Source organism: Lissotriton helveticus, chromosome 7 (genome assembly GCF_964261635.1).
Source record: "Lissotriton helveticus chromosome 7, aLisHel1.1, whole genome shotgun sequence".
Taxonomy (NCBI): Eukaryota; Metazoa; Chordata; class Amphibia; order Caudata; family Salamandridae; genus Lissotriton; species Lissotriton helveticus.
In genome coordinates, this window is record NC_136068.1 from 1,265,413,376 (window position 1) to 1,265,436,334 (window position 22,959).

Consider the following 22,959-nt stretch of genomic DNA (forward strand, 5'->3'; position numbering starts at 1 on the left):
AAAAAAGTCATAATCGGATAGTGGTGTCTGACTGAAAAGCACAATTAATTTAAAAAAAAAGCTAAATTAATGCTAAGTACTGTACAGACTAAGCCCCCTTTAAGTTGAAGTTAACAAAAGATCTCATAAGGGACAGTGCATACACTGTCTGAGGCAAAACCTAAAACTGGGACCTCAGACACACTTAGGACTACAATCTTGCATCGACTAATAGCCATAAAGCCAAAAAGGAGATTTGGTGAACTAAAGTATTTGCTTGGGACCACACAACTTGATCAAGCAGGGACGCTGAGTTTGATCCCAGAATTTATAGTTTCACCTTGTGCAATTAGCTACTAGTTGGGTATCCCTTTCTGATATCAAAGGTTAATGCTTTGCACATAAGTCTTTGGGGATGAGATTAGAGCATGGATGACAGGCAGAATCCACATTTTTTTGGATAGTTTTACATAGCACATATCTTGCTAAAGGACATAAGAGCTCTTCACAAGAGACTGCCTGCAAAACATTTGCCCGGTTTAACAGGATATGGAGCAAACACCGGTATTCAAACCCTGTTCCTCATTCTACATGGCCCGCAGCTGTAGACAGGAGGTCACCTCCAGTGAAAGCCTGGCTTGTTCTGTGTTTATGGTTTCAAAAGATCCTCCAGCTGAGCCAGAGCCAGGAATCTGGCTGGAACCTGACTGAAGCTTTTAGTGACTCACTCACCTCTTCAGTTTGATTGCATTTTAAGGCTTGTCGGTTTTTCATCTGTAAAAGTAAAAACAGAACTGAAAGATCCTGGAAGCAAATTTGAAACCTAGGACTTAATAAGTATAAATATGTCCCTGCAAGACAGATGGGAAGGTGGTGGAGAGAGGATCAATAAAAAGATGCATTTTCTACAATATGAAACATAAAAAATACGCATCCCTTTTTTAAAAATTTGATAGAACATCAAAGTTTTGCCAGATTCTATTACAATACTAGTGCAAGCATGTTTTCATTAAATGTCGCTCTTCTTCTTTTCAAAAGTTTATTTTTAAGCTAAAGGGAAGTCTCAAGAGGGAGGTCAGCAGAGAGGAGTTTTCTCCAGGGCTTCAAGTGAAATTAAAAACAGTGCGGAGTCTCTAAAAAGTTGTGGTCTATGTAATTAATGGTGTGGCTTAAACATGTAAACAATGGGTCAGATTTACCAAAGTGTTGCATTGCGTCACACAAGGTAGCTCAGGGGCAACATAACAATAAATTCAGATTTACCAAGCCACACAATGCCACCTTGCATGGCCCTGCGGTGTTTGGTAAATCTGGATTAACGCAAGGCAGCGCAAGTTGTTGCCTTGTGTTATCCTGCCCCAGGGAGGTGTTTCATGGGTGGAGCATGGGTGTTCCCACTCATCCACCCTTAGATTTTGATGCATTCCTAGATTTACCATGAGTGGTAGACCTGGGAATGCGTCGAAATGCTTTTGCCTTCCCTGGGGAGGTATAACGAGCAGGAATATATATATATTTCTTCCCTTTTTTCCCTCTCTGCATGTGCTGCAAAACACCTCATAGAATAGTTTTTGAGCGGAAAGGTGTCCCTTTCTGCACAAAAACAATTCTGCCTGCGCCATGACGTAAGAGTGCCTGTGATGGTGCTAGGCAGCCAAAAGTCGACCAATGCAAGGAGAGGACAGAGATGCACCATATAATGTCAAATATGGCCATACCTGCCCTGGTGTCTTGCTGTGTGCATTGTGGGAAATGTTGACAAATCTGAACTAAATTTCAATGATTCCCATGGTGCTCCACCTAGCCAGTATTTAGGTTTCTCACTGTGCTTTCTGTTATCACATCCAGATATATAATGCAACTGACACACACCTAAAACCAGCTAGACAATTGGCTTTGTCAATGGTTGTTGGTTCTTTAGGATAACTGATTAACAACAATGCTTTTGTTTTATGTAATTAATAATGAAAATGTTTCAGTTCTGAAATTGTGACAATGTGAATTAACATTACGGGGGCTGTGGAAGGAGGTAGTCATGTACGCTCTGTCTCAATCACTCCTGTTAGGTTCACTTTATGCTAGACTCGATCTGCATATCATACACCTCATCTTTCCTCTTCTGCACCCTCTTTTCCTTCTCTTGAATGCACTTCCTTGCATCTCTTTCACTCATCACCCCTAAACACACGTGGCACTCACTCACATGAATGCTTTGCCTTGTCAATATTTTGACAATTGTGACCCTCCTTCACACACATTTGCACAGAATCACATCTGCAACTGAAATATTATGACCGGTTCATTCTGGGGAGATGCCAAGGATTGAATGTCCGTATATTTTGAACACCTTTTTGATCCACTTGACAGGCATCGTGAGAAATTCGAGCTGCCTTCAGTCTAAACTCCTGAGCGCTCAGTCGTGGCACGTTATAAATGCACTGGGGCAAATCACTTGAAAACATGCACTATACATTTTTTTTATGCTAAACGGAAGAAAAAACAGAAACATAACATCCTCGTAGTAGCTAACACATTTAGGAAATGCAATATTAAGTAAAGCTTGAAATATAAACAAACAAGCATTTGCAGTGCAATAGGTCTCGCATTAGCGTGACTTTAAGCTATTGGCATTGTAAATGACAATGCCCTTTATCTCTGTGTTTTGAACACCAACACACATAAAAGGCATTGTTATTTATAATGCCAATAGCTCAAACTCTCGCAAATGTGACACCACTTTAATGTGAGCCGCGCCCCTTTCTTTAGACACTTCTCCCCATATTCAGGTTACAGCGAGGCGCGACTAAGTAAAGGGGCGCGTCTGCCATTAAAGTAAAAGCACAGCATGGGGCGATTTACGAGAAAAAAACATTTGTTTGTAAAGCTCGCAAACCTCAAACTTTGTAAATAAAAAAACATTTTCCCCACATTTCTGTGATGGAAAGTTCAGGAATCTGTTGGGAGCAATAAACTTCCATCCACCCAGCATTACCCCAAGCCTCCCGATAAAAATTGTACCTTACTTGTGTGGGTAGGCCAAGTGCTCGCGACAACAAACATCCCAAAATGCGAGAATTGGAATGGGAGACTTAGGTGTACACAGAATAGTAGAACAATTGTTATTACCAATTGACTTTCTTTGCATTTCTGCCTTCAAGATGTAAGACAATGTGTAAAAAAGAAGTCATATAGAAAAAATGTACTTGTATGGGTACCCACAATATCGGAGATGTGTAATAACCACTGATTCTTAACTCTATATTTTGTTCCCATTTCAGAAACATATAGAATTTCTTGGTACCTGTTTTTCACTCTTTATATTTTACCAAATAATTGCTTTATACCCGGTACACAATGAAAACGATTGCAAGACCCAGCTCAGTTATTGGCTCTGGGTACCTCGGGTTCTTGGTGAACCTATAAGTCCTATAATTCCCTGCAACCAGAAGGGTCCAGCGGGCATAATGGTATATTGCTTTCAAAATCTGCCATACTTTCGACCGCACCAATGTACATAAACTGCGTTACTATCAGTAGTCGAGTAATCCAGAAAGATCATTGATGCAGGAGGATCCTCTGCTGTGATTCTCTTAGACTTGAGCGCAGCTTTCGATATGGTTAATCACCAAATCTTGGTTCACAGACTTAGAGGTCTGGGGGTAACAGGTACAGCCCTGTTGTGGCTGCAGTCTTTCTTGGAGGAAAGATCTTTCTATGTGTTGGAGGGTGAGGCTATCTCAAACGTTCTGCCTCTTCATTGTGGAGTTCCTCAGGGATCGTCCCCGAGTCCCACTCTTTTTAATGCTTATATGGCTCAGCTGGCAGACATTGTGCTTCCTTTTGGGGTTCACATACTTACCTATGCTGCTGACACTCAATTGGTTGAAGCACTTAATCATCCCGACCAGGTTCCCATGGGCCTTCACCCTTGCCTTGAGGAAGTCGCCAATTGGATGAACTGGTTGCATTTGAAATTGAATGGTGCCAAGACTGATCTTATGGTTCTTGGAGATCATATCAATTTTAAAGCAAGCACTATGTGGCCAGTTTATATGGGCCTGGCCCCCATTCCAAAGTCAGAGATAAAGAGTCCAGGACCTCAGTTTCAAAGTTCAGGCCAGGAAAGTTGTAGCCTGTTGTTACGGCATCCTTAGGATGCTCCGTTAAGTGCTACCTCTTCTTCTCTTTCGGTCTAGAAAGCTGATGATTCAGGCACTCGTTTAGTTTCTGATTGACTATGGAAATGCCTTATATTTAGGTGCGCCTAGTTCAGCTATTGTAAAACTTCAGATAGTGCAGAACTGTGCAGCAAGAATGCTCATAGGGATCCCATCTCGTCACTCTGCGATGCCCGCTTTGCAGTGCCTTCATTGGCTTTCTATTCGGGAGAGAATCCGCTTTAAGGCCCTGTGCATTGCTCACAGGTCATTTGGAGGCAATTAATCTCTCCTTGGTTCAGACCTATCGGGCCAATAGGCAATTGTGTTCAGACGATCTTTCTCTAGCAGTTGTTCCCAGGATCAAAAAGGCCAGAAGTGGCGGGCTGCTTTTTTCTTATAATGCCGCCACACTGTGGAATTCGCTCCCTCTGCCCTTGCAAAAGGAACACAACCGGTCGGCCTTCCGCAAACAGCTAAAGACATAGCTTTTCCCCTAGGTGTTCCTTTCTGCCTCTATGAACTGTCTCAGCGCTGGGATGCCTTTGGGTAGCTACGCGCTTCAGAAGTGCTATTTCATTCATTCACTTCGAGAACTTACCGGTGAAAACTTTGACACACATGGCTATTATTTCCAACTCAATTTCAATATTTTTTTATTTCAATTGTTTCTATAGAAAAACCTTGAAGGATCCACAAAAATGATCCCTTGTGAATTTAGAATGTTGTCTACTTTTCAGAAATGTATAGTTCGCCAGGATCCATTATTGCTTCCACACCCATTTCTACCACTAACTGGAAGGAAGTTGAAAGCACAAAAAATAGGAATAATAGGCTATGTCCCAGTAAAATGTCAAAACTGTGTAGAAAATGTTGGTGTTCTGACAAAAGTCTGCCTGTTCCTGAAAGCAGGGAAGAAAACAGACACTTTTTTCTGCAGCACTTTTTTCCAATTTTTCCTTTAAAAAAATTGCTGTATTTTGGCCAATTTCTCAATCCCCTCCAGGGGAATCCACAAACCTTGGGTACCGTTAGAATCCTCAAGATGTTGGAATAAAAGGCTGCAAATTTGGAATGGATACCTTATGCGGACAAAAAGTTACAGGGGCCTAAGTGCGATCTACCCCAAATAGGCAAAAAAAAGGCTTAGCACGGGGAGGCCTAGCAGCGAAGGGGTTAAAGACCAAGGACCAGATGTACGACCATTTAATTTTGCGCCTCGCAATTTGTGACTAATTGCGAGGCGCAAAATAAAATGCACAACGTGTGTTTAACATTGTTTGCGATTCCCAATGGGGTCGCATATTGCGAGGCTCATTAATAGTAATGAGCCTCTTGCAATTTTCGACCCCATTGGGAATGACAGGCACTCCCAGGGATAGTAGCCTGCTGGGCTTAGCTGACCACCATGTCTAGGACTGCTTTGAAATAAAGCAGTTTTTTTTTAATGTAGCCCGTTTTCCAAAAGGGAAAACGGGATGCATTTAAAAATAATTAAAATTAAATGTTTTCGTTCCATTTTTTAAGGGCAGGCAGTGGTCTCTGGGACCACTGCCTGCCCTTAAAAATATGTTTGCATGCATTTGCAAATGGGAAGGGGTCACCTGGGGACCCCTTCCCATTTGCAAATGCATTACCACCTACTTGAAGTAGGAGGTAATTGCGAGTGTTGTGGGCCGAAATTGCGGTCGCAAAACATTAGTACATGGTTTTGAGACTGGCTATTTGGAAGGGAACGCCCCTTCCAAATAGCGAGTCGCAAAACCTATTCAGCGAGTCGCAAATAAATTGCGACTCGCTAAATAGGCTTTGTACATGGCCCATGATGTTTTTGCATGCACAAACAGGTGTCCCAAAACTTCGCATTCTACAGTATTAACTCTAGATCCCTTGCGCAGCACAAATTAGACATTTTTAATCTCCTACTGGATAATAATCCTAGTGCCATATTTTTAACTGAAACCTGGCTGCACGAAAGCGTGGGTCCTGATATAGCTACCGCCCTTCCCCCTAACTATGCCATAGTTAGAAGGGACCGTGAGGGTCAAGTAGGCGGGGGAATCGCTATTATATTTAATAGAGAGCTCACATGCACTCTGGAACCCGTCAACATCCCTGACTGTGAAGCTGCTTTTTTTAAAATCACTCTTAACCCCAACTTTACGGCCTCTGGCATTCTTATATATAGACCTCCTGGGAATGCCAATACATGGGCCGCAAATCTGGCTAACTATATCACACCTTTTCATCTCTCCTCCAAACACTTTTCTCTTTTGGGAGATTTGAATCTGCATTTCGACGACCCCACTAGCGTGGCATGCACAAACCTACTAGATGACCTAGCAGCACTGAACTTAACACTACTTAACTCTGGGCCTACCCACAGGGCAGGTCACCTGTTGGATCCCATCTTTTTCCAACATTCCTGAACTAAATTGGCTTAATAAGATACCAATAGGCTGGTCAGACCACCATCTTATCCACTTCTGCCTAAATCTGCCAATATCATACAAATCGAACAATACCTGGCCGATATCCTCCATGAGAAACTGGAAGTTGCTTGATGTCGAAAAACTCAACAAAACTTTAGCTAAAGATCTACCGGCCCCTGGCTCTGATATTGAAAGTATTGCTACGGCCACACACTCATGGCTTGAAAATGCCGTCGATAGCTGCCTCCCCCTTTCTCGGTTAAAAGCAAATACCCCTCGTCCCCCAGCCCCCTGGTTTACTGAATCCCTGAAGACTGAAAAATCCAAATGTAAAACCCTCAAAAGAAAGTGGCGCAAGGACTACTCTTACGACAAAAAAGTGATATACCATAAAGCCAGAAATGAATACCATTCCGCCTGTATTAAAGCTCGTGCCCTTTATGTGGCAAACTCCATTGATACAGCGCCCAACAAGGCAAAAACACTTTTTAATACAGTCAAAGATCTTGCAGCTACAAATACGACTGCTACGGCCCGCCCTTTAAACAAAAAACAATGTCAAGACCTCGTGTCTTTTTTCAATGATAAAATTGAGAAAATCTTCTCAGATATCACCAGAAACACCTCCACTCACGACCCTGAAGAGGAAATGCCCCCTTGGTCAACCGAAATTAATACCCTCGAACACTGGCCTCCCATCACCTTGGAATCATTTACATCCACCCTCAAGACCATCAAATCTGGCTCCCCCTGTGATCCATTACCCTCTACTGTTTTCAGACAAATTGATGCCCCTTCTCTGACCATCATTGCCAAAACTCTAAATTCTTCTCTTCAACTTTCCGCGGTCCCATCTCGCTGGAAACACGCTATGGTCAGCCCACTCCTGAAAAAACCTACAGCCAACCCTGAATTACTTGCAAACTACCGACCCATATCTCTCCTCTCCATCTTCTCAAAACTGCTTGAAAGACACATTCACTCCGCCCTCACTCTCTTCACCGAAGCTAACTCTCTCCTTCACCCGTCACAGTCTGGTTTCAGAGCTGGCTTTTCCACCGAAACAGCCCTACTGGGAGTAACCGAAACCATCAGGAAATACCTTGATGATGGTCAGACAGTCGCACTCATTCTGTTAGATTTGAGTGTGGCTTTTGACACCATCTCTCACACCAAACTTCTGGCCACACTGGGGAGAAATGGTATCTGGGGTGAAGCACTTAAATGGACTGAGTCTTTTCTGTCACACAGAACATTTCAGATTAAATCCTCCATTGCGTGTTCTGAGACGGTCAGCGCCCCTCATGGAGTACCTCAAGGCTCAATTTTGAGCCCACTGTTTTTTAATCTCTACCTTAGACCCCTGGCGGATTTAGCTGACTGGTCAGGACTCACCTTTATGACATACACAGATGACTCTCAAATCATCATTTCACTGTCAGAGTCAAATCCAACGGCCCCATCTCTTCTCAAACAAGGGCTTCTAAATATCTTCAGCTGGATGTCCTCTAACCAGCTGAAGCTAAACAGTGATAAAACCGAAGTCCTTCTCTTGGGGAAAAATAAACACCTATGGAACGCCGTCCATTGGCCCTCCGAGCTTGGCATCATCCCCACCCCTGCTACCCACATAAGAAATCTGGGGGTCACCATCGATAATGCCCTATCGATGAAACAACAAGCAAACAAAGTGGTAGGCTTGTGTTTCACCATCTTGAAATGGTTGAAAAAAATCCTATGGATGCTGCCCCTTGCAACTCAAAAGACCGTAGTCAACGCACTCATCACATCTCGTCTTGACTACGGCAACATTCTATATTTGGGCTCAAATCAAGCTGTCATCAAACGGCTACAAATGGTCCAAAACTCGGCCGCAAGATTACTTTGCAAGATTCCAAAAACTGCCAGCGTATCGAAACATCTGAATGACCTACATTGGCTTAGGGTAGGAAACCGCATTAGGTTCAAAGCCCTGAGCTACATGTTTAGGATCAAATGTGGCACCGCTCCAAAGTATCTGCAATCCCTAGCGACCCTGTACATCCCGGGAAGAGAACTGCGCTCCCAGACCGCAGCATACTTTGCGACCCCGAGATTCAAACTAGCGAGAATGGGAGGTAGATCCTTCTCTGTCCTGGGGGCTTCTCTTTGGAACAAACTCCCCCCCCCATATTCGCAAAGAAGAAAATTATGCTAGATTCAGAAAGAACATAAAGACCTGGCTCTTCCAGAAATAAAATTATAATACCCCTTCTTCCCCTACTTCTGTGCATCGAAAGTCATCGGCGCCGGGAAACCCTGGGTAGCTGTGCGCCATACAAATGCAAAAAGTAAATAAATAAATAAGGTTCGCAAAAACGGGTCGTACATCTGGTCACAAGAGAATAGCCTTCATGAACCAGGTACAGCCATTATTCTCTTAAAAATAGCTTCAAATGCTCAGACACAGGCTCATACCCTGGCCTCCACTCTCATATGTCAACCTTAATTTGCCTATGCAAGCGATAACAAGCCTAGCCTTAAAGACCAAAATACAGCCTCAAAAGCCCAGGCAGAATCTGCATGTGTCATGGCAAAATCAGTAGATACCAGGCAAAACACAATAATCCTGTCCTGACTCATAACAACAGCCATTAATCAAAGGCTGCCCGTGGATGGTACATATGTGTAAGCTCTCCTCATCATAGGAGCTAATAGAAACTAATCTGGACAAAAAAATGTTTCTGCTGAGCCCAAAGAGCAATTATACCCACCAAAAACGCACAGTCACTGTGTTGGCACACAATTTCAAAACCTTTTCTTTCTTTCCAGTCAAATCTGACTGTGCGCACAGGGCATCTGTGTGCCTATTCTGGGATAACCTTGTTAGCTTATTCACTTATTTGTGTAGGATATACATGCCTGTGAATCCCCCCAAATTCTTTTTTTTGTTTAAATAGGTTGATATTTTCAGGATAATCACTTTATTTTATGTGCATATTGAAACCCTGCATAGAGTGGGCAATCAAACAGCAATCATTTGTGCACTTACAGTTTGACAGCTATGCCATCCTGAGTGAAACACCCAAACATACAAGGTCACTCGCTAGGGGTGGCAAGCAGCCTGCCAGGGGTCACACCCTGCAGGCTAGGGGTCGCAGCTGCGACTCCTAGCAACCCCTAAATGACATCCATGCCTGTAGACCTTTAGCTTTCAGAAAAGGAAATCATTAAATATGAAATGTCACACATGAGCACATTTGGTTAAGTAGGAAACCTGGGATTGAGCCCAACTTTTCCAGTTTCACACTGTACAATTCGACCACTAGGCGGGTATCTCCTTTTGACATCAGATGTTAATGCTGTGTCTGTAATTCTTGAAGGATGACATTAGAGTGCAGGTAACACTGCCTGCTGCTCGACCATGCTGTTTTTTTTTGGGGACGAGACCAGTTTTGCTCTGATTGGTTTGGGCACAATACCTTTGAGGGTTCACAGGTGCTCAGCTGTGTTCAGCCTTTTGGCACTATGTTCACTCTTTTAGGGCTACTTTGGGCCCTTCGTTTCTACAGAGGATTGCTGCCAGGGCTTAAGTTGTGTCTACAGGTCCCAGGCATCTTTCATGTACTTCACGTGATGATGTGTCCAAGATAGGCTCTCCATGTGAGGCACTGTGGGTAGCAATGCTGGCAAAGAGCAAGTTCACTACTAAGGTTGACCTTCAACTTGTGTTTTAGAGCAGGTTTGGAGCGGCTTCATCTGTGCCTACCGCCCACAACTGTTTTCTTTCTACCATTGTGCATAAGCTGGCTGATTCCAAGGTTGGCTTTGTTCATTGCAGTGATTTACGTTGCAGCTATGTAAATAAATGTAAATGTAAATGTGTTGTATTTGTAAAGCGCACGGCTGCCCACGCGACGTGGCGTCCCGGCGCTGCACTCATACCACTGTGGAACCCTTCCTGGCTTTTCCATGTGAAATGTCCACTCCTGGGCACCCCCAAGGTGAAGCCAGACATCCAAGTGCTGCTGGGGCCGTTGTGGAGATTAAACAAGCTATTGCCAAGAGTCACAGAGTGGGACCCATGATTAGACTAGGCACCGAGGCGAGAATTATCAGGTCCGGGGAGATTGAGTCCAAGAGCCGCCAAGGTGGGAATTGAACCCTGGTCCCAGGCCAGACCTCTGCATCAGGGACTGCCGCTCTCACCATTGAGCCACGCTTCTCCGATTAATACCCTATCTGGGTATTAATCAAGGGCGCAACTAGACCCAAACTTTGGGCGGGGGGGCTGGCATAACACATGGATTAGTGGTCACAGAGACATCATAAGAGCCGAATCAAAATTACTTTGGGGCTCCCTTCGTTTTTCCGATGTAGTGCGTAAAACACCAAATCATTCTTTGAGACAACATGTGGCAAAAGTGCATTTTAAAGCACACATGGTCAGTAATATTATTCTCGGAATTACATGATTTTGGGCCTCTCAATGAATTTTAGCACAGTGAATGACAAATGTTCTACTTTAATATACATTAGGCCAGTAAACCTGGTGAAACACCAGATTCAATTTAACATCACAATTTAGGGCAAACTGTACATTCCAAACACTCTGGGCCAGTTTTGTCAACCTTACTAGTCTTAAAAAAATCTTTTACAAGATACTTCACCATCCTTCCATCGAAGGAAGGTTTTGAAAATTGGAAGCAAATAATACAGTTCAAGCACAATTATTTAGTTACTGCTCTGTTAGTGCGTCATTTACCTGCACACAATACTTTATGTTATTTTCTTAACCGCATGCGTGCGGGCGGAATTCCGCTCGTACGCTGAGATTTTTAAAATCGCATGTTACGTGACGAGCTGGGCTCGTCATGAGCGTGCGAGGAGGCTACGCCATGACGAGCCCAGCTCGTCATCAGCGTCGAAGGGGTTAATAGGATGTTACTATAGTAAACAGCTTTGTAGCTGTTTGGGGGACGCTGCCACATATCTAGCTCGATATAACAAAGAATGTTGAAAATATATTATTTGGTACTTTGTGACAACTCCCACCGAATATTTCTGAATTTGAAATGCTTGGGTAGTCATTTAGCAAGAAACACAACCCAGGTTTGACAGGATTTGCTCTAATAACATACATTAAGGATGGAAACTGAGCATGCAAGCTTGATTATAGATGGGTGTCAATCTGTGATTACCAAGGGTAAGAGATGTTGACCTAGTTTTCCATTTGGCACTCATCGCACTGCACGACCCTCAGTACCCCTTGTTTAAGTGACAGGATCAGAAAATAAACAGAGCTTTGAAAGTCTTATGTATTTTTTATATTCCAGTCCCTTTACCTAGCCACTGGCAGCAAATAAGCAGCTGTTGTGTAGCTAATCATGGGTAAAAGGATCAACCTTTGATGCCACTACAGCTGTTGCTGCCCTTTTAGTGAATAAATACCATAGCAGCTTAGGGCTGACATTCAAACCTGTAACGTACCCCTGAACACAATTGGGAGCAGATTATTAAATAGCAATTATAAAATAATTTGGAAAGATCTCGAAGAATGAGAATGTATTTACTAATAACAATGTTTGCAGATTTCTATTGAATTATTGTGTGAAGCAAATGACGTAGGAGATAAGACTTCTTGGGGTGGAAGCTTAGCAGCAGTATGACAAAGTAATCCTACAAAGAACTTTGGATGCATGAGTCTGTCGTCTAATAAGAAGGATGGGGCTAAATTAGAACAATTGCATAACATTTTGCAGTAATCATAGTGTGAGGAAAAGACTGGACTGCAGACAAACTAGTCTCTGCTTTGTTGTGGCAGGCAGAAAATTAGGCACAAACGCTATGCCCTGCAAACCTAATCCCAACCTCATTTGAGTTAACATATTGGCTCATCTGAGCAGGAAGCAATTACTGCAGAGACAGAAAATAACTTCACAAAGTATTATTCATTTTAAGCACTGCCCCTCCTGCTAACATAGCTACCTGCCCTACAAACTATTGCAGAAAACAAGACAACCATGCTGGCCTCTGTCCTCAAAGAAGTCATCTCTCCCTTCCACATTCCCTCTTGCTGTCTCCTCAGCTAAATGTAACTATTATAGCGACGACCATGAGAGGTCTGCCTTGAGGCCCTATGCAGAAGGTGGGCAGCTCATGCTTCCAAAGGGTTCTTCTTGGCCTGCCCTAGTATCTCCTGCTCTCAAAATACTTGGTCAGATGTTCCTTTCAAATCACTTTTCATTACCAACAGGGTAATCTAAACAAAGCTTCACTGATACACACAGACTTGGAGTCTGCCCTCAAAACTGGCATCCCAGCCCTCAAGCACTCCCTTCAGGAAGCTACACACTGATGGAACTTCCTTTTCAGTCCACAAAGCAACATCTTAAAATTTGCTCCCTGAAAAGACAAGAAACAACCAAAACCACCTCAGATTCAGGGAGGTAGTAAAGAACTGGCTATTCCGTAAAAGGTGACACCCCTACTGCAAATCAGTCCCAAATCCTAACAACCCCACAAAGTTGAGTCAGGCACCTATGTACTGGTGGTAGGTATTTGCAGCTCTCATTCCTCTTGGCTCCATTCCAAGCTTAAGTGTGTCTAACAATATTGCATGCATATATCTTTTCCCAAAAACACATTGAAAATTATGCTCATTAGGACTGCACAATTTTGTACTGTGAACTATGTAATTCTACCTAGGCCCAATTACAAATGCCTTGGAGGAGAGTGTGATATATATTGCACATGTTAAGTTAGATACTAAGAAGCTACATTGTAGACTGCCTTTCATTTTCATTTTCACTTTTCTGTAAATATCAACCACATTTTTACATAGTGAAATGTGAGTAAGGTGGGGATTTGTGCACCCCGTCCTGAAGAAGGAGTTGATCTCTGAAACATGTCGACGCACACAAGAGGTGGTGTACATAACGTTACATAGACACCTCGTACTTCACATTTTTAATAGTACCAGCCCGGGGGCCTATTAAAGATTTTTAGTTCAACCCCACGAGCCAGGCACTTTTTAACTTTCCACTCACTAGTAACCCCACCACTCACTCACATCAAACCCTCACACGCACCACGCATAGTCATTGTTATAAGTGCTCCCGCGTAGTCGTAGGTTGCAGCACGCCGCATCCCGTAGAGGGGTGCGAAGACCCCAATGATGAAGCATGACACCAAGGGTCCTTTGGTGTGTGAGGGGTATTTTAAAAACACTAAGTGCTCCCCGCCAATGTAGGGAACAAAGGTGGATACTACAACCCTTAAAACATATATCTCAAACATTTTTCAAAAGCAACATTGGGGATGTTTTTAAAGCTGTACCTAATTCTGAATGACTAACCATTACTCCTCAGCACACAACATAATTAAGATATCTGCAAGTGCTGTGATTTAAAAAAAAAACAAAAACAACATAACTGATGCACTTACGTACTTTTCAGACTTATGTATAGGGGTTCCAGTATACAATACAGTGTAAACTTAGCATTGCTAGAAAACTGTTTAAGTTAAATATATAAATGTGTCTTCTACATTACACAGGCTACAAGCTATTTTATAGTATTGCAGGATTGAGTTAGCTATTTTATCTATCCCAGAAGGATTGAAAGGTAAGATGCCTTTGTTGGTATTCAAATTTAAATCCATGTCAGGTGGGCTTTAGAGCAGTGGTCGAAGTGGGGAATAAAAAGTAGGGGAACCGTGGGTGGAGAATCAGGGGGCGGGAATAACCGAAGATTGGCTCAGTGGGCGGAGTCAGGGGTGTGGATAGAAATCGCAAAACATACCGAGGGGCAGATTTATGAGTTCTGGCGCATCTCTGCAAATCAGCAGGGATGCGCCAGAACTGATGCGTCACGCAATTCCCTCCTTGCGGCACCACAGATGCGCTGCATTTACAATGCGGCGCACCATGGTGCAAGGAAGGGCAGATGCGTGACGCATCTTGTGGTGTACGGACGGCGCATTGCTGGAGTAGCGTCGCAAGTGCGACGCAAATCCTGCAATGTACAGAGGCCACCCATACATAATGTGGTGCGTCACTCCTTACACCTGCTTCAAGCAGGCGTAAGGATTTGACCCAGCAGCGTCGTAAAACGGACTCAGTGAAATCTTGTAGATTTCACTGCGTCAGTTTTACGGGGCTTTCCTACGAGGGAACGCCCACCCTGCGACAGAACGCCCACATGAAACCTGACGCAGGTTTCATGTGGCGCAGGGCTTTACAACGTGACGCATCTGCCTAGATGCGTCACTTTGTAAATAGGTCGCAGGGATGCGCCACGTTTCCGCGCCGTTGCGTGACACAACGGCGGCGTAAACGTGGCGGAAGTCCGACATAAATCTGCCCCCAATTTTTTGTACGTTTAGCCTTTTTTAACTGACAAGTTACAGCTTATAACGTTATTTAATTCAAACAATGGATAAACATGCTTATTTGAGGTTTAATTCAGGAAAAAGCAAATACTCATAGGGAATACAGGTTTATGTAAAACGTGCGAAATATAAGCAGGAACAATGGCATGGGTGCAAATTCAGGATGGTGAGTGTAAAAATTCAGGACAAGGGGCCAAAATTCAGCACACAAATTCGGGACAAAAGGTATGCTTTGCAGACACATCAGTGAATGTCCTGCCCCATCACTTCTCCTGTCCCATCACTTCTCCTGCCCTATCCATTCACTGCCCTATCCATTCACTGCCCCTATCCATTCACTGCCTCTATCCATTCACTGCCTCTATCCATTCACTGCTGCCCCTATCCATTCACTGCTGCCCCTATCCATTCACTGCTGCCCCTATCCATTCACTGCCCCTATCCGTTCACTGCCCCTATCCGTTCACTGCCCCTATCCGTTCACTTCTCCTATCCGTTCACTGCCCCTATCCGTTCACTGCCCCTATCTGTTCACTGCCCCTATCCGTTCACTGCCCCTATCCGTTCACTGCCCCTATCCGTTCACTGCCCGTCACTGCCCCTATCCATTCACTGCCCCTATCCATTCACTGCCCCTATCCGTTCACTGCCCCTATCCATCTACTAACCTATACATCCACTGCCCTATCCATCCACTGCCCAATCCATCCACTGCCCAATCCATTCACTGCCCCTACCCGTTCACTGCCCCTATCCGTTCACTGCCCCTATCCGTTCACTGCCCCTATCCGTTCACTGCCCCTATCCGTTCACTGCCCCTATCCGTTCACTGCCCCTATCCGTTCACTGCCCCTATCCGTTCACTGCCAGTCACTACCCCTATCCGTTCACTGCCCCTATCCATCTACTGCCCTATCCATCCACTGCCCTATCCATTCACTGCCCTATCCATTCACTGCCCCTATCCATTCACTGCCCCTATCCATTCACTGCCCCTATCCGTTCACTGCTGTCCCTATCCGTTCACTGCCCCTATCCGTTCACTGTCCCTATCCGTTCACTGCCCCTATCCGTTCACTGCCCCATCCGTTCACTGCCCCATCCGTTCACTGCCCCTATCCGTTCACTGCCCCATCCGTTCCCTGCCCCATCCGTTCACTGCCCCTATCCGTTCACTGCCCCTATCTGTTCACTGCCCCTATCCGTTCACTGCCCTTATCCGTTCACTGCCCCTATCCGTTCACTGTCCCTATCCGTTCACTGTCCCTATCCGTTCACTGTCCCTATCCATTCACTGCCCCTATCCGTTCACTGCCCCTATCCATTCACTGCTACTGTCTGTTCACCGCTCCTGCCCGGTTACCGCTCCTACACATGCCTAATCACCGCTCCTGCCCCATCACTTTTCCTGCCCCGTCACCTCTCCTGCTCCGTCACCTCTCCTGCCCCATCACCTCTCCATTCCTGTTGCCTGTCCTGCCCGTCACCTCTCCCGCCCCATCACCTCTACCGCCCCATCACCTCTACTAACGGGACAGCAAGTAAACAAACTTCATGTATGTAAGTAACTTGGGCAGCGCGCAAATGATTCCCTTAGCACGGGTCTTTACAGGCAGGGGTTTTCACGAAAATTCATGCCTTTAGAGCACATTCACTCAAGAGAACATTCACGCAAAATCACAATCGCTTCAAACCACCACAACTTGCTGTAGAAAACTGGGAACCTCCGAGATACTCGGTCAAAACGAACTCTTGGTCGCCTTTTCTGGTTCAGAGCAATACATGTCCAGTTCATTGCAGACTAGAACATTCCCCAACACCCCAAACAATTTTGTCCTGCAAAATACGGGTATATCCACAAATGCCGCGTTCAGAGCTGTCTGTTAAAAATGACAGGCCCTGAATAAGCAAAAGTACACAAAGCATCCAAGTCGATAAGCAGGTATCACGACAAAACACTAAGAGACTAACATCACATTACAGAACAGGCCTGGAATGTTAAATTAGCTGCTGTGCAGGAAAACCCCGAATTATTGTCCGGAAAAAACTATAGGGTATGCTGAAGCCACGGTGTGGCTGTGGATCTACAGTTTCTGGCCCTGGTTGCTTCATGACATTCGCAGGAATGGACATCTTCAAGGAGCCAGACAAAGGAGTATCAAGTTTAAACTAGATCAGTTGGCACGGACATTAAGGCCTAAAAACACAAGTCACAATTTTTCATGCGTTTGTTTTCCTCACAAACTTCTTACAAAGACATCTTACCACCTTAACCAAATAATAATCATGCAGGTTTCGCAGAGTTGGTGGCAAGTTCCCGGCAGTCCTCTGTCTAGGGAAAGCTCCTCTGTAATCACCAACTCAGCATGATATGCTAAAGGCAGAGGGCGGCGCATTGTCATTCGAAAGGGTTAATCAGCCTCAATCGGAATGACAATGGGCCGCCCTCGGTCTGTGTGAGCTCAGGGAGGGGCTGCTGCAGCCTCTCGAGTTCAACAGAGAAGTGTGAGCAGCCCCTGGAAGGTGAAAGAATAATCGTTTTGTAAGTTGGACTATTCTTGCCGTCCCGGGACGATTTTTTAAATGACAGAAGTAGGGGAACGGACTGAAAGAATTTTTAAAAGTAGGGGCACGCCGTGCCCTCCCGATCCCGCCCACTTCTACCACTGCTTTAGAGTTGGTTGAGTGACTGAAGGTTCAAGCCAGGCTCGGGACAGATGCCTTGCTCTTTCCCACCTTGAGGTCCTCTTAGCCCCTTAGGACCAAAAAGAACCAAGTTTGCTTGAGGCTTTTCACTGCCATTCACACTCTAACCTCATGCAGCAAGAATTAAAAAAGAAGCATTGACCTGTAAGGTAAAACAGGAGAAAGTAATAGCCATCTAGTGTCTGAAATTCACAATGAGAAACCAGAAAAACTGAGTTCAATCCCAGCTTCCTTGCTTGACTGAATGGTGTGATACTAGGCAATATTTAATTTCACCATACCTCCTTTTATTGTTGCACATGGCAGCACCTTGAAATACGTGAGCACTGTATAAAAATGTCTTGCATTTGCTTCAATAGTCTATAATGCTTCTACGTATAATAAGAATCTAGGCCACATTTAGGGTGCACATGACAACTGTCTTGTGTCTTAGTGGCTTATTTATGGGATGTTGGCAAAGGACAGTGCAACAAAGCAACTTGCTGTGCTGCCAAAGTGAAAGGGCAGGAATGCAACGTATTTTTGCAATATGGTGCATTCATGTCCTTTTACCCTGCGCTGGTGCAGTTTCTGCAGCCTAGCAGCAATGCAGGCACCCTTGCACCATGGTGCAAGGGTGTCTCCGTTGCATGCAAGATTGTGTAGAATGCAGCACACATAGAAAGAGGAAACAATGAGGAGAAATTAACATATTTCTCCTTGTTACGTGTCATCTTGTGAAGCATACGGATTTGTCGCTTCCCCAGGTTTACAAGACTTTGTAAATCTGGGGCATAGTCAAATTCCATTGGTGTTGCATGGGAAAACCCACTGCAACGCCCACAGAACGCCCCGGGTGCAGAGTATGGCGACGCAGCGATTTGCGCTGCATCGCCTTAGTCATGATTTATGAGGCCACTCAAAGCCATGCATGGTGGCTTGGCATGGCATCTAAATCAAAATGAGAGCTACTCATCCGAAGTATGTACGCCAGGCGGTTGGAGTGCGTTACCTCACACACATATTATATAGAGACAATGACTCAAAAATATGAAAGTCAATGTATAGGAAATGTTACTTAAGACATTGAGGGCTACAAGGTGTAATGGTCAGATGTAATCCATACTGGTAGGCAGTGGTGTAGGGTAGGTGGGGCCACAGGGGAGGTTGCACCAGGCGCAATATTCTTAGGGGTGCAAAATTTTAAAAGAAAAAACATTTGTGGTGGAAGGGAATCAAGTCACGTTGGTGCGGTTGTCTGCAGGTGCAGGTTATGTTGTGTTGCCCGCCTTTCCCTGCAGAAGGGCTGCACAGAGCTGTGCCCTCATGTGCCTCTCATGGCCGAGGTGCAGGTGGGAGCACCTCGCACTGTTTCCCGGTGGCATGAGAGCAGCGCCAACCAGTGGCACAACAGTGGAGCGTCTCTTGTGGTACCACAGCACCATGCGATGAATTCATTTCTGCTTTTTGGCAGGCAGAAGGTGCATTTCATGCCCAAGTTCAACTCTTGTTGCCTGACGTCATGTGTCGGCTTGGGATGGTGGGTTGAGTCACCCAGAGGAGTGGCATCCATTAATTCTTTCATCCATTATTCAGTCTTTCACCATTCATTCTGTCCTTCCATCTGTGTGCCCATCCATATTCAAACCTATTCAACTATTTCCAAACCTATCCATCATCTATCCTTCCATCCATCATTTCACTCATCCATCCCTCCATCCACCCATTCACTTATCAATTCATCAATTTATCCATCATTTCACTCATCCATCCGCCCATTTACTCGCCCATCATCCACTCTTTCACTCATGTATCCATCCTTTCACTCATCCATCCACCCTTTTGCCCTCCATCCACCCTTTTACCCATCCATCCACTCTTTTACCTATACATCCACAATTCCACCCATAAATCTATTTATTTACACTTTCTCTCATGCATCTTTCCACCTACTCATCTATCCATCCTTTCTCTATTATCCATCCATTCACCCTTTTACTCATCCCTTCACTAATCCATCTAGCCACTTACCAATTCCTTCACTTACTCACCCACTGTTTCACATTAATTATGAGCTGAACCTTTGTCTGCAGAGTTGCAGACTGAAGAGGCCCATCAAGAACTCCACCCTGCTGTTGTTTGAAAAGCAAAGCTGGGGCAGGGGAGGGTTCACTATGCCCCTGCACATAGGCAATCTGAAAACTTGGAAGTCATGAGTCGTGCATGATGCCCAGTGCCAGGACCTGAGGTGCCTGTGACATGCTGTTGTTTCCAGGGCTTTAAATGGGTTGAGAAAACATAGGGGTCTCTACAAAGGGCTTGTCCGATATAATTAAGTGTGTGGCGTAAAACAGGCAGCTAAAAATCTGTGCTTAGCACAGTGTGCTGTCCGATTGGTATTCTGCTCCTTCTGTTATTGCATCCAGATATATAATACATCACACCTACAACAAGCCAGGACTATTGGCTTTGTCAATGGTTGCTAGTTGCATAAAATAAAAAAGCAGCAACTATTGATTCGTTGTATATAAAGCTGAAAATGCTTCAGAACTAAAATGACGAGACTGTGAAAGACCCACAACCCCTTATTTTTCACTTCTTTTGCTGGTTTCTTTACATGAACAGGATTCTGCACATTTCTTGCATTTCGTGAGGTGCAAAGTTTTTCTTTATGTATGGTTAAAACAGAATGCCCTGCCCTAGACAGGGCCAGACTGGCCATAGCGGGCACCAGGCGTTTCCCCGGTGGGCCGCTAGGCTGGGGGACGATTTTGGGCCCCTGGGGTCCGATTTTGTTACGGGCCGTTTTTGCAGCATCGCTGCAAAATCGTCCCCTGTAACAAAATCGTCCGAAACTGGCTTTGGCAAACAGCTCGGCTGCTCCCGGGGGGCTGGCCGAGCTCTTTGCCAGGGCCAGTTTTGGTTCCCAGTCCGGCCCTGGCCCTAGACTGAGGCAGGAGGAGGCCACCACATGCTTTAACAGCCCAGGCCGGCCCATGGCATTCTGTATGTGACAATTCTCAGCTGGCAGACAGAATGACAATGGGCGGGGTGGGGCTGCTCTTGTGCTCAGAGGAAGCATGTGTCGCAGCCCCATCAAGGAACTGAGGCTTCTCGCAGGGGAATAGCGCTGTTCCCCAAATGCCCAAATTTACAGACAAAAAGCACCCGTAAAAGGGATCATCACGGACACCAGGCGTGAGATCCAAATCACGGATGGTCCGTGAAAATTACGGAAGGTTGGTCACCCTACTTGAAGGTCAGGCTGGCAGGCACCAACTCCAGCCCGGGCAGCCCAGCGACAGGGGGTGGGGTTTAAAGTCTGTTCTGCTGCCCAATGGGTGTTGCACGCCTGGTATTAATACAGTCTTACTTTCCCGTAGCCGGTAAGAGGTATTGCATTGCTGCACATCCGCTTATATGAGGCAAACAGGACGTTTTGCTGCTGTCTGCAGACTTGCTCGTTTAGCCTGCGTTATACACTAAAGAGTTTTGTGTCTGTCAGCTTTTCTCCTTTCCATTCACTGGCCTGGTAGTTTTGCATGGCCTCTCACCTGTAACTCCGGACGCGCTTTGTTTTCATTGGATTTTACGATTCTTTATGACTTTGTGGTGACTGATATGTAAATGGCTTTATAATTGTGAGAATCGACTACAGAAACACTAAATATGAGTTACTTCTTTCATTTACTTTCGAGAAACAAAGTGTCACACATTTGGTAGTAGAATGTTACTCATAAGTGCACTGAAACCACAGAAATGTCCCACATCAGTAATCTGAAACCTGCCTGTCACCAACGCCGGCCTTTGTTAAGCTAGTGCCGTGGGCGCAGAGAAATTTGGCGCCATTACTCATGGTAGTGAATTAAATGAGGCAGCAGGGGGTCCCTTTTGTGTTCACTGGTTAGTACCTGGAATAGGTGGAACTGGCCCCTGAGCACAAAGGTCTACAGCCTCCCCCAGCACACCTAAATCACTGCTATTGTAGCTGCCTCACACAGATGATGGTTTTGTTGATGTGTGTCAGCAGGGGTCAGAGGTGAAAGGAGGGTAAGGAATAGCTCAATGGGGTGTTAAAAATATTGCCTACCCTATGATGATGAAGGATTAACATCACTCACAGGCAGACAGAAACGAGCACCCAGGGGCATGGACAAGGCTGGAGCAAGACAACGGGGGAGCTGCTGTGCTGCTGTTGGCATTACCTCAAGTGCACACAGCTCTGTGTGCCGCTCAGAATAGTGGTGCCCTGGGCCTGGACCCAGCTCGCCTGTGCTAAAGGCCTTTCACGATAAGGGACAGTTAGGGTCACTGCGAACGGGGACCCTCGGGGCAGCGGCAGGGGAGGTGGGAGAGCGAACAGGCGTCGCCGGGTGCGTGTTGAGGTGTACGGGATTCTGCGCGCTACACTATGCGGTAGTGGAGGGTGGTCTCACCCAGGAAGTTGCTGGTTCCTCTTGAGTTGGTATGTCTGCGTGCCGGGCTGGTTCTAGGATTTGAGAGGGAATGTGCGAAGCCCCTCTAATTTACATAAGTGACCCGTTGCAAGGATACAGTACAAAGACACTGCGGGAGGCCCATAGTCCAGCATTTTAGCGCCCCCCCCCCCCCCCAGTTTTAACTTTCAGGCCACAAGCAACTCTCATACCTTCAACAGGATAGGTGTAAGAATTGCTTGTGGGCTAAAACTTAAAACTATGGGGTGCGCTAATATGCTGGACAATGGGCGTCCGGCAGTGTCTCTGAATGGTCTCCTTTCAATTGGGACATGGGGAAGTTTCTCCCTCCCCTAGGCCTCGCCCCTCGTATGGACCCTGGATGCACGTCACTTTTAGTGTTTCGACAGGGAAACAACAGGACATGCATCAGTGCGGGCCCCATGCTGGTGGGCTGAGTGCGAGGCCCTGGGCAGCTGCCCACGCTGCCCATGCCATACAGGCCTTCAAAACTAACCTCAAAGTTCTCCTCCTTCAAAGAGACTTCCAAATGTAATCCATGCCCTCTCTATTAGCTTCCATTATAGAAAAATCTACTGTACATGACTATGGAAGTGTCCTCCCAGTGTGTTCTTGCGGTTTGAGAGTCGGCCATTTATTGCGGTATTATCTTTCTACCTGTGTTTGGTACTCGTGTGTAACATGCACCCGTCACTTTCTCTTGTAACACACTGTTTTCTACCTCTTACATTTGTTTATTTTCGATACCTGCACTAGTGCCACCAGTGCCTACGTAACGTTTGTTCTTGTGCTAGAGGGCCCTCCATATTTTGCAGTATTATACCTCTATGTTTACTTTGTACGCTTTTGTAACCTGCACACGTCACTCTTTCCTTCTGT

General features: G+C 45.3%; 1 protein-coding gene across 2 annotated transcripts in view; it reads left to right on the forward strand.

Moving 5' to 3' along the window:
- RAB37 (RAB37, member RAS oncogene family) overlaps window positions 1-22,959 on the forward strand; it is a 425,057-nt gene that overhangs the window by 208,380 nt on the left and 193,718 nt on the right. The window lies entirely within an intron of this gene.